At 37.8% G+C, this 9,146-nt stretch overlaps 1 pseudogene; it reads left to right on the forward strand.

Annotated features, from left to right (window-relative positions):
• Window positions 1–3,787: 3,787 nt before the first annotated feature.
• On the forward strand, window positions 3,788–5,577 carry LOC140507711 (NADP-dependent malic enzyme pseudogene; annotated as a pseudogene).
• Window positions 5,578–9,146: the final 3,569 nt, after the last annotated feature.

Genomic DNA, 9,146 nt, shown 5'->3' on the forward strand with positions numbered 1-9,146 from the left:
CATCTTCTCTTTCTTCTCACCCCCCCTCTGCCACAAGAAAGCCCCAGGGTGATGAAAAAATCTAAGAGTGAGAACCTTGGAAAACCTTAGGGGTCCAGAACAGTCAGTGCAGCAAGGCAGTAATGAGACTGGGACAGACTGGACTAGTGCCCAAGGGCTTCAAGGTCCTTCCACTTTGTCAAGAGACATTATAGAGTCCAGAAGATCCAGTTCTCTCAACTTGTAAGATCCAGTGGATCCATGGATGTGGAAGTCAGTTTAGGAACCCAGATCTCCCAGGGCAAAACCAAGCAAAATCAACCCCTCCGCTCAAAAGCACATAAAGATCAGAGTAAAGATAATTAAGTAAAGACAGAAAGACCTACTAATAACTTCCTAAAATAAACTCCCAAAGGAAAAGTCGCAGGAATATTGTAGACAAAATGCAGAACTTTCACATTAAAGGATAAATATTATGAGCATAGTAAAGACCAAAAGTACTAAGGAATTGCAGTCAGGAACACGTAAGACCTGATATCCTTTACTAGAAAAGAAAGGAGATCTTGTGATACAATATTCCAGAAGACAAAAGATAGAGGCATACAAACAAGAATAACAACCCGAAAAGCAGAGAATCATCCTATATGGGGAAAATTGGATTTTTAAACATCCCTGATAAAAAATTTCAAAGCTGAGATGGAATTTTGAAATACAAATAAAAGAACCAAGAGATGTATAGGAAAGTAAAATTATTTGAGCAACTGGAAGGGTCTATGTAATTTTATAGGGCTGACATTCTAATAAGAGAAAAGAATCAAGTATCCTTTAAGAACCTTTGTATCTTCAAAGGGTATTAAGGAATTTAAATTGAAAAAACCCAGAAGATCTAGAGTTCTATTAGTTATATTCTGAGGGTTTTGAGAGGGAAAAGAAAAAGGACGGTAAAAGTAATATAGTAGTTAAGAAAGGAAGGAGGGGGTGGGATTATTTATTTCTCATAATTGGGGTATGAAAAAAATGTACAAACATGAAAGAAGGGATGGACAGTAGGAGGCATCAGGTGAATCTTATGCTTACCTAAAATTGACAAAAGAAAAGCAAAGGACTAGAATTTAAGAAGAACATCCATCAACTAAGAGACGATTGAACAAATTATGACATGCAGTAACAGAATACTATTGTGCCATTAGAAATGATGAAAAAAAGATTTCAAAGAGTTCTTAGTAATATGAACTGATGAAGAGCAGAATGAGCAAAACTAGGAGAGCAATTTATACTGGGATAACAACACTGCAAAGGAAAAAAAAAACTTTGAAAATTTAAGAACTCTGATCAATGACCAATTATGTCTCCAGGGAAATCAATGATGAAACATGCTATTGACTTTGTAACTGAAAGGAATTTGGCTCAAGTTACAGAGTCAAAGTGTATTTTGAATATATATTCAAATATATAGAGTCAAGATATATTTTTGGAAATAGCCATTATGTGGATTTGCTTTGCTTGACAATATTTGTTTGTTACAATGCTGTTTTCTTTCTCTATTTTTTTAATAAGGGACTTGGAGCATAGAAGGGGAGATTAGGAATATTGATTTTCAGAAAAGAGCACCACTGCTCATTTTTTAAAATGTACAGAAAGAAATTCAGAAGGAAGCACAGACAAGCAGGACAGTTTTGAAACTTGTCAATCACCAAGCATTTATTAAGTACCTATTACATTCCAGATATTGTGCTAAGTCTAAAGATAAAAAAGGAAGGCAAAACAGTTACTACCCTCAAAGAGTTCATATTCTAATTCAGGAACTTTGGACATACAAGATTTTATTTGCTGGCAATACAATGAAATCATGACACCTGAGTTCCAGCTCAATGATTTAAAAGTAACCCACATGTAAGAAGAGCCTGTAAGATTTAAGTCCTAAGGAACTCTAGGGCCAACATGGCCAGCAGTAGCTCCAGAAGGTGTAGCTTTGGCAACCTAGACACCCTCAGGCTATAATAGCAGCTAATATGTTGTTTTAGCAGCTGTCACAAAACTAACAGTAACTTCACCAGCTTTGACTCCAATTCCACACTTCTTTACATTTTTTTTAGGTCATTACCCTTTTCTAGTTATTATTATACCTAATTTTTATAAACTGGCAGCTAAGTGATGTGTTGGATAGAGTCCTGAAGTCAGGACCTGAGTTTGAATCCAGCCTCGGATACTTACTAACTATGGGACCCTGGGCAAGCCATTTAAACTTGTTTGTCTCAGTTTTCTTACCTGTAAAATGAACTGAGAAGGAAATGATAAATCATTCCAGCATCTTTGCCAAAAAAACCCTAAATGGGATTACAGAGTTGGACATGACTGAAACAACTGTAGGGCCAATGCAATATTCACAATGCCTACAGCAGCCGTGAACATCCAAGCACAATTCTGAATACGAAATACCACAGACTCTCCACATGGAAGACAGAACCAAAACATGTATTTAGACATCAGAAAGCCAAATCCATCATAGAAACAAAAATCTATACACAATAACAATGTAGAAAACAATACCATCCCCAAACCTTCCCCCTGCTAGGTTTCCTACAAACCAGCTTCATTAGCCAAAATCACAAACAAGTTCTCTCACTCACCCTAGCCAGCTGCCAGCTTGCCTGCATCCTTCTGAATTCTGACTGCTCTCTGACCAAATTTTCTCTTGGCTCTGCTCCAACTCCACCTCTTACTGTTCCACCTGTTTAGCAAGCTCCTCCCACCACATGCTCCATATGACTCAGACTTCCATGTGACCCAGGCAGGTCACATGGGCCTATTAAAAAATGGGAAAGATCTTTCCATTTAAATTATCATTACAACAACAAATTAAAAAGATGATCCAGGAGCTGAACATTACTGAAACAACTGAAGAGCAAATTAAAAAGAAAGTCCAGGGTTAATCATGTATGGATGTATATTTCAGCATATATACTCTGGACAATTATTAATTTTAACAGGTGTACCCCTCCACCCCCAGTGTCCACTGAGGGATGTCTTTTATTTCATTAAGGGATGAAAACTGGTTTACTATCAACATTAAATAACAGATTACTATTCATTTAAAGCAAAAAGCTTTCAATTACAGGCTGCACTGGGGAAGAGAGTGTCAGGGAAGGGTCCCTTTTACTCTCCCATCCTACTCAACAACCTTTCCTAGTGCTTGCAGAGGGAAAATGGGAATGAAGTGGCATGGTCAATGGGAGGAAAACATGTTGGACTAAGCCACTGTAAGGAACAGAGGGAATTAATTGGGATGGAGATTGGCTTTCCCTATCTCATCCTGACACAAATTATTGCTTTACCTCATCATCCCTTGATCAGTCACTCCTCTCAGCCCCTTCCTCCTCAGGATCAAAAACAATCAGTCTATAGGAAATAGAAAGATGGAAATAGGCTTCCACTTTTGAAGCAAAGCAAAGCAAAACAAAATGATGCAAAAATGACAAGATTGCACATTTTGAGATGTCTGATTTTCAACGTTCTTTGAAAGTATAACCTCAGGAGGGTGGAGCCAAGATGGCAGAATAACAACCAATCCAATATGAATTGGTCTCAAGAAAATAATTCTTTAAAGATTAGAATGGGACAGATGGAAGCTAATTACTTTATAAAAAAATCAAGAAATTATAAAACAAAGTCAAAGGAATGAAAATGTAGCAGACAATGTGAAATATGTCATTGGAAAAACCATTGACTTGGAAAATAGATACTAGAGAGACAATTTTAAAATTGTTGGATTAAGAGATGAGTCTCCTGTCCCTTGCACCTAACAGCCATGGAAGCCTCAGTGTACATCCTCTATACCCAGAAGCAGGGCTACAACTTGACATGGAATCCCTACCTCAACAAGGGAATGGTTTTCACTTTGAAAGAGAGACAACAGTTGCATATGCATGGATTACTGCCACCTTATTTTCTTGGTCAAGACATTCAAGTCTTTAGAATTGTTAAGAATTTTGAGTGGCTAACTTTGACAGATACTTTCTTTTAATGGACCTTCAGGATGGAAAAGAAAAGCTTTCCTATTAAGTACTGACTTCTGACACTGAGAAATTCAGGCCTATTGCTTATACACCCACAATAGGAGTGACTTGCCAGCAGGTTGGCCTAACATTTCAGAGGCCAAGAGGTCTCTTTATCAGTATCCATGACCAAGGTCACATTGCTACATTGCTTAAGTCAGGGCCTGAAGATGTTGTCAAGGCTTTTGTGGTGACTGATGAAGAATGGATCCTTGGCTTGGGTGATTTTGGCTGCAATGGAATGAGCATTCCAGTTGGGAAACCAGCATGTATACTGCCTGTGAAGGGGTGAATCCTCAAGAGTGTCTGCCTGTCATTCTCGATATGGGAACTGATAATGACAAGTTCCTAAAAGATCCTTTATATATTGGACTGAGACAGAAAAGAGTGAGAAGACATGATTATGACTTTTTGGATGAATTCATGGAGGCAGTTACTTCCAGGTTTGGAATGAATTGCCTTATTCAGGTGAGGATTTTGACAATGCAAATGCATTTCATCTCTTGGAGAAGTACCAAAACAAATGTTGCACATTCAATAATGACATTTAAAGAACAGCATATGTTGCAGTTGCAGGTCTCCTTGCAGCTCTCTGCACATTACTCAGAACTCTGTCTGATCACACAATTCTATTCCAAAGAGCTGGAGAGGTTGCCCTGGGGATTGCAAACCTTATCATCATGGCCATGGAAAAAGAAGGGATATCCAAGAAGAAAACTATTGAAACGATATGGCTGGTTGACTCAAAAAGATTAATAGTTAAAGGAATTGCTTCTTTAACATGTAAAAAAGAGAAAATTGTCCATGAACATCACGAAATGAATAACCTTGAAGAGATTTTCTGAGAAATAAAGCCAACTGCCCTCATAGGAGTTGCTGCAGTTGGTGGTACTTTCACAGAACAGATTCTCAAAGACATGGCTTCCTTCAATGAGTGACCCATCATTTTTGCTCTAAGTAATCCAACAAGCAAAGAAGAATGTTCTGCAGAGCAGTGCTACTGAGCGACAGAGGAATGTGGCATTTTTGTGAGTGGCAGTTCATTTGATCATGTCACTCTTCCAGATAGATGGACCTTCTATCCTGGCCAAGGCAACAATTCCTGTGTATTTTCCAGAATAGCACTTGGTGTTGTAGCATGTGGATTGAGGCACATCACTGATAAAATCATTCTCACTACTGCTGAGGTTACGGCTCAGGAAATATGAAGAAAACACTTGAAAGATGGTCATCTATATCCTCCTTTGAATACCATTCAAGATGTTTCCTTGAAAATTGCAGTGAAGAAGAATCCTACCTTGATAATTCAGCTACTGTCTACCCTGAGCCACAGGATAAGGAAGCATTCTTCTGCTCTAAGGTTTACAGCACTGATTATGACCAGATTCAACCCAGCTCTTACCCTTGGCCTAAGGAGGTCATGAAAATACAGAATGTAAATCAGTTCTGGAAACACCATATAGCAGTAAATATATGTGGCACTATTAATGGCATCTTGAAATTTTTTTCTTTGTCAAAGATGAACACTTTTTATAATGATTGAAAAAGCTTTCAAATTAAGATGACAAATTTTGATTATTAACTTTGTAATTAATTATTTCTTGATTAATTGACAGTCATTAGTTCAGGTTAGGATAAACAGTCCTTTGGAAAATAGTCTTGTAATTGCACTCTGTTTGATAAGATTTTCATTATCAATCTTTCTGTTTCAAATTCTTTTTAAAAGTTGTTATTCCTACTGAAAATCTCATTATTTTTACATAGTTCACTGATTAGCAATACTAAAACTAGAAATAAATGCAGTAACTTTAAACTTTGTGAAAAAAATTATTGGACTACCTGAAAGCCATGATCAAAAAAAGAGCCTAGACACCATCTTTCAAGAAATTATCAAGGAAAACTGCCCTAATATTTTGGAACCAGTGGGTAAAATAGATATTTAAAGAATCCACCAATCACCTCCTGAAAGAGATCCCCAAAGGAAAACTCCTAGGAATATTGCAGCCAAATCCCAGAGCTTCCAGGTCAAGGAGAAAATATTGTAAACAGCAAGAAAGAAACAATTCAAGTATTGTGGAAATACAGTCAGGATAACACAAGATCTAGCAATTTCTACTTTAAGGGACTGCAGGGCTTAGAATATGATATTCCAGAGGTCAAAGGAGCTAGGATTAAAACCAAGAATCACTTAAGCAGCAAAACTGAGTATAATACTTCAAAGGAAAAAATGGTCATTAAGCAAAATAGAGGACTTTCAAACATTCCTGTTGAAATGACCAGAGCTGAATTGAAAATTTGACTTTCAAACACAAGAATCAAGAGAAGCATGGAAAGGTAAACAGGAAAGAGAAATCATAAGGGACTTACTAAGGTTGAATTGTTTGCATTCTTACATGGAAAGATCATATTTGTAACCCTTGAGACTTTTCTTAGTATTAGAGTAGCTGGAGGGATTATATACATATAGACAAAGTGCACAGGGTGAGTTGAGTAGGTAGGATGATATCTAAAAAAATAAAATAAAATTAAGGGGTGAAAGAGGAATATATTAGGAGAAGAAATAAAATTAGCAAATTATCTCACTTAAAAGAGGTAAGACAAAGTTTTTTTTCAATGGAGGGGAAGAGAGGAGAGGTGAGAAGAAAAGAGTGAACCTTACTCTCATCACATTTTGCCAGGCCTAGAGTCCTGAGGGCTACCCGAGTCTTCTTACCTTACCTCTCGCAGGTCTTCGGCTGGCCAAACCGGATAGTCGTATGAGAGAAGAGACCTCCCAGAGTCGAACAAGGGTTAAGCTTCTATTCAGGGTTCTGGTTACAACTGCAGGGGAATTCTTCCTTAGGAGGGAGCGAGGAATCTCCCAAGGAGGCAAAGATCTTACAATAAGAGATTGGAAGCAGAAGTGTAAGTGGGGAGAGAGGGGGAAGGGAGAGCAGAGAGAGGAAAACGGAGCCTTCTGTCCTGTCCGCTCCGCGCCCCTCCCTCCTAAGAGCGCTTTCAGGCTTTCCTGATCCTAACTGAGCTCTCCAGCCACATAGTTTGCACCTGAATACCGTGCCTGTTAGATAACAATAGGTGTGCCCAGATCCGGGACAATCTCGAGGGTGGGGAGAGCTCTCTCTCATCACGTTTCTCACGGGAAGAGGCGGAAATACACGAGATAGCTCGGTTCACCTCGATTCCCAGCCGTTTCCTGGGGGGCCTCGTGAGAACTCTAAGATTTAGAAGTTCCCACCTTTACCCGCCCGAGACTGTCCACATGGAATTGAGCTTCCATCCCCAGCAACATTTGTCTTAAGGAGGGAATAACATGCACACTCAGTTTGGTATGAACTCTATCTTACACTACAGGGAAATGGGGGGAAGAGCATAAGTAGGGGGTGGGGAGATGATAGAAGGGAGAGATAATGGGAGGAGGGGTAATTAGAAGTAAACGTTTTTGAGGAGGAATAGGGTCAAAACAGAATAGAATAAATGGGGGGGCAGGATAGGATGGAGGGAAATATAGTTAATCTTTTACAATATTATTGTTACTGAAGTGTTTTGCATGACTACACATGTATAACCTATATTGAATTGCTTGCCTTCTCAATGGGGATAGGTGGGGAGGGAGGAAGGGACAGTAGTTGAAACTCAAAGTTTTAAAAATAAATGTTAAAAATTGTTCTTATATACAACCAGGAAATAAGAAACACACAGGCAATGAGGTATAGAAATCTATCTTGCCCTACAAGAAAACAGAGGTGATGGGGATAAGAGAAGGGAGGACTGTGATAGAAGGGAGGGTAGATTGGGGGAAGGTGTGATCAGAATGTACACTGTCTTGGGGTGGGTGTACGGGAAGAGATGGGGAGAAAATCTGGAACTCAAAATCTTGTGAAAGTGTATGTTGAAAACTAAAAATTAAAAAAAACAACACTGGAAAAAATTATAAACTCAGTTGAGTTTATTTTAATCAAACTTGTCTAAGTCCATAGCTCCACATACAATACTGTTCCTAGATTATCTTGTATTAAGGCACCACAGAAAAATCAAGCAATGGATTATAAACAGTAATTAAACTCTTCAAACAATAATAAGAGTGAGGGAAACACATTCTCTAAATCATCATTAAAGCATAATAAGTCCCATTGTTATAATAATGACTGAGTTAGATTGGGGAAAAGACCTTTTATATAAAAACACTGCTGGAATATCTAGCCTCCAAATGGATTGATTCATTCAATGATTGGTGCACTGGTGCACTGTGGGTAAGGGGTCAGAGCATGACTTTGGTTGTCTCTGTGGAGAAAGGATACAGAGAAATAACGTAAAAGATGAATGCATATGGATATACCTATGTATCTTTAAATATACAGATTCACATACTTTAAAATTAACACACATGACAGTAAATATACAAGAAAGAGAAACTACGGAAATCAGGCTTTCATCAACATCATCTGATCAACAGTCATGGCTCCAGCAATAAGGGAAAAGTCTTTGACCAATATTACTTCCCCACATGGAATGCACATCACCCAATATTTATATAAATAAAAACATCTAGGAGTAATTAGGGAAATAGCATACTGTAGTGGAAAAAGTGACTAACAGGAAATTAAGAGATCCATCCTAATGTTGTTTAGCCTGATGTCCCTGGAGAAATGGCTCTATCTTTGTTAAAGAGAATTAGAAAGAAAAACAAAATAAAAAAATTTTAGAAGTAAATCTGAGATTGAATTTCAGGTACTACATGAAAAGGAAAAAACAAGTGTTCTTCCACTAATCTTAATTTGTCACTTTGGAAAGACAAGCCACTTTACTTTTCTGGGTTCCATTTTCTCATCAGTAACTTACCTTCCAATTCTAAAATTCTGCTATTTTTATAAAGATATGTAAATTTTAGGAAATCACCTTTGGCACTGGTTCATCTTTCCAGAATTTAACTCATAAGACTGGACATTAAAACTCAAAACTATTTTATCCCAGGGTTAGGAGGTTCCTTCTCAGCTCTAGTCCTTTAGATTTTCAGTCCTTTCTTCATGGATTCTAGTTTAAGACTTTACTATGTTTTAAAATATTTTTTCTGCTATTTTCTGCTGTTACTTGAAATCCAGTTCATACCCTGTT

The sequence above is a fragment of the Notamacropus eugenii genome, chromosome 5, assembly GCF_028372415.1.
Source record: "Notamacropus eugenii isolate mMacEug1 chromosome 5, mMacEug1.pri_v2, whole genome shotgun sequence".
NCBI lineage: Eukaryota > Metazoa > Chordata > Mammalia > Diprotodontia > Macropodidae > Notamacropus > Notamacropus eugenii.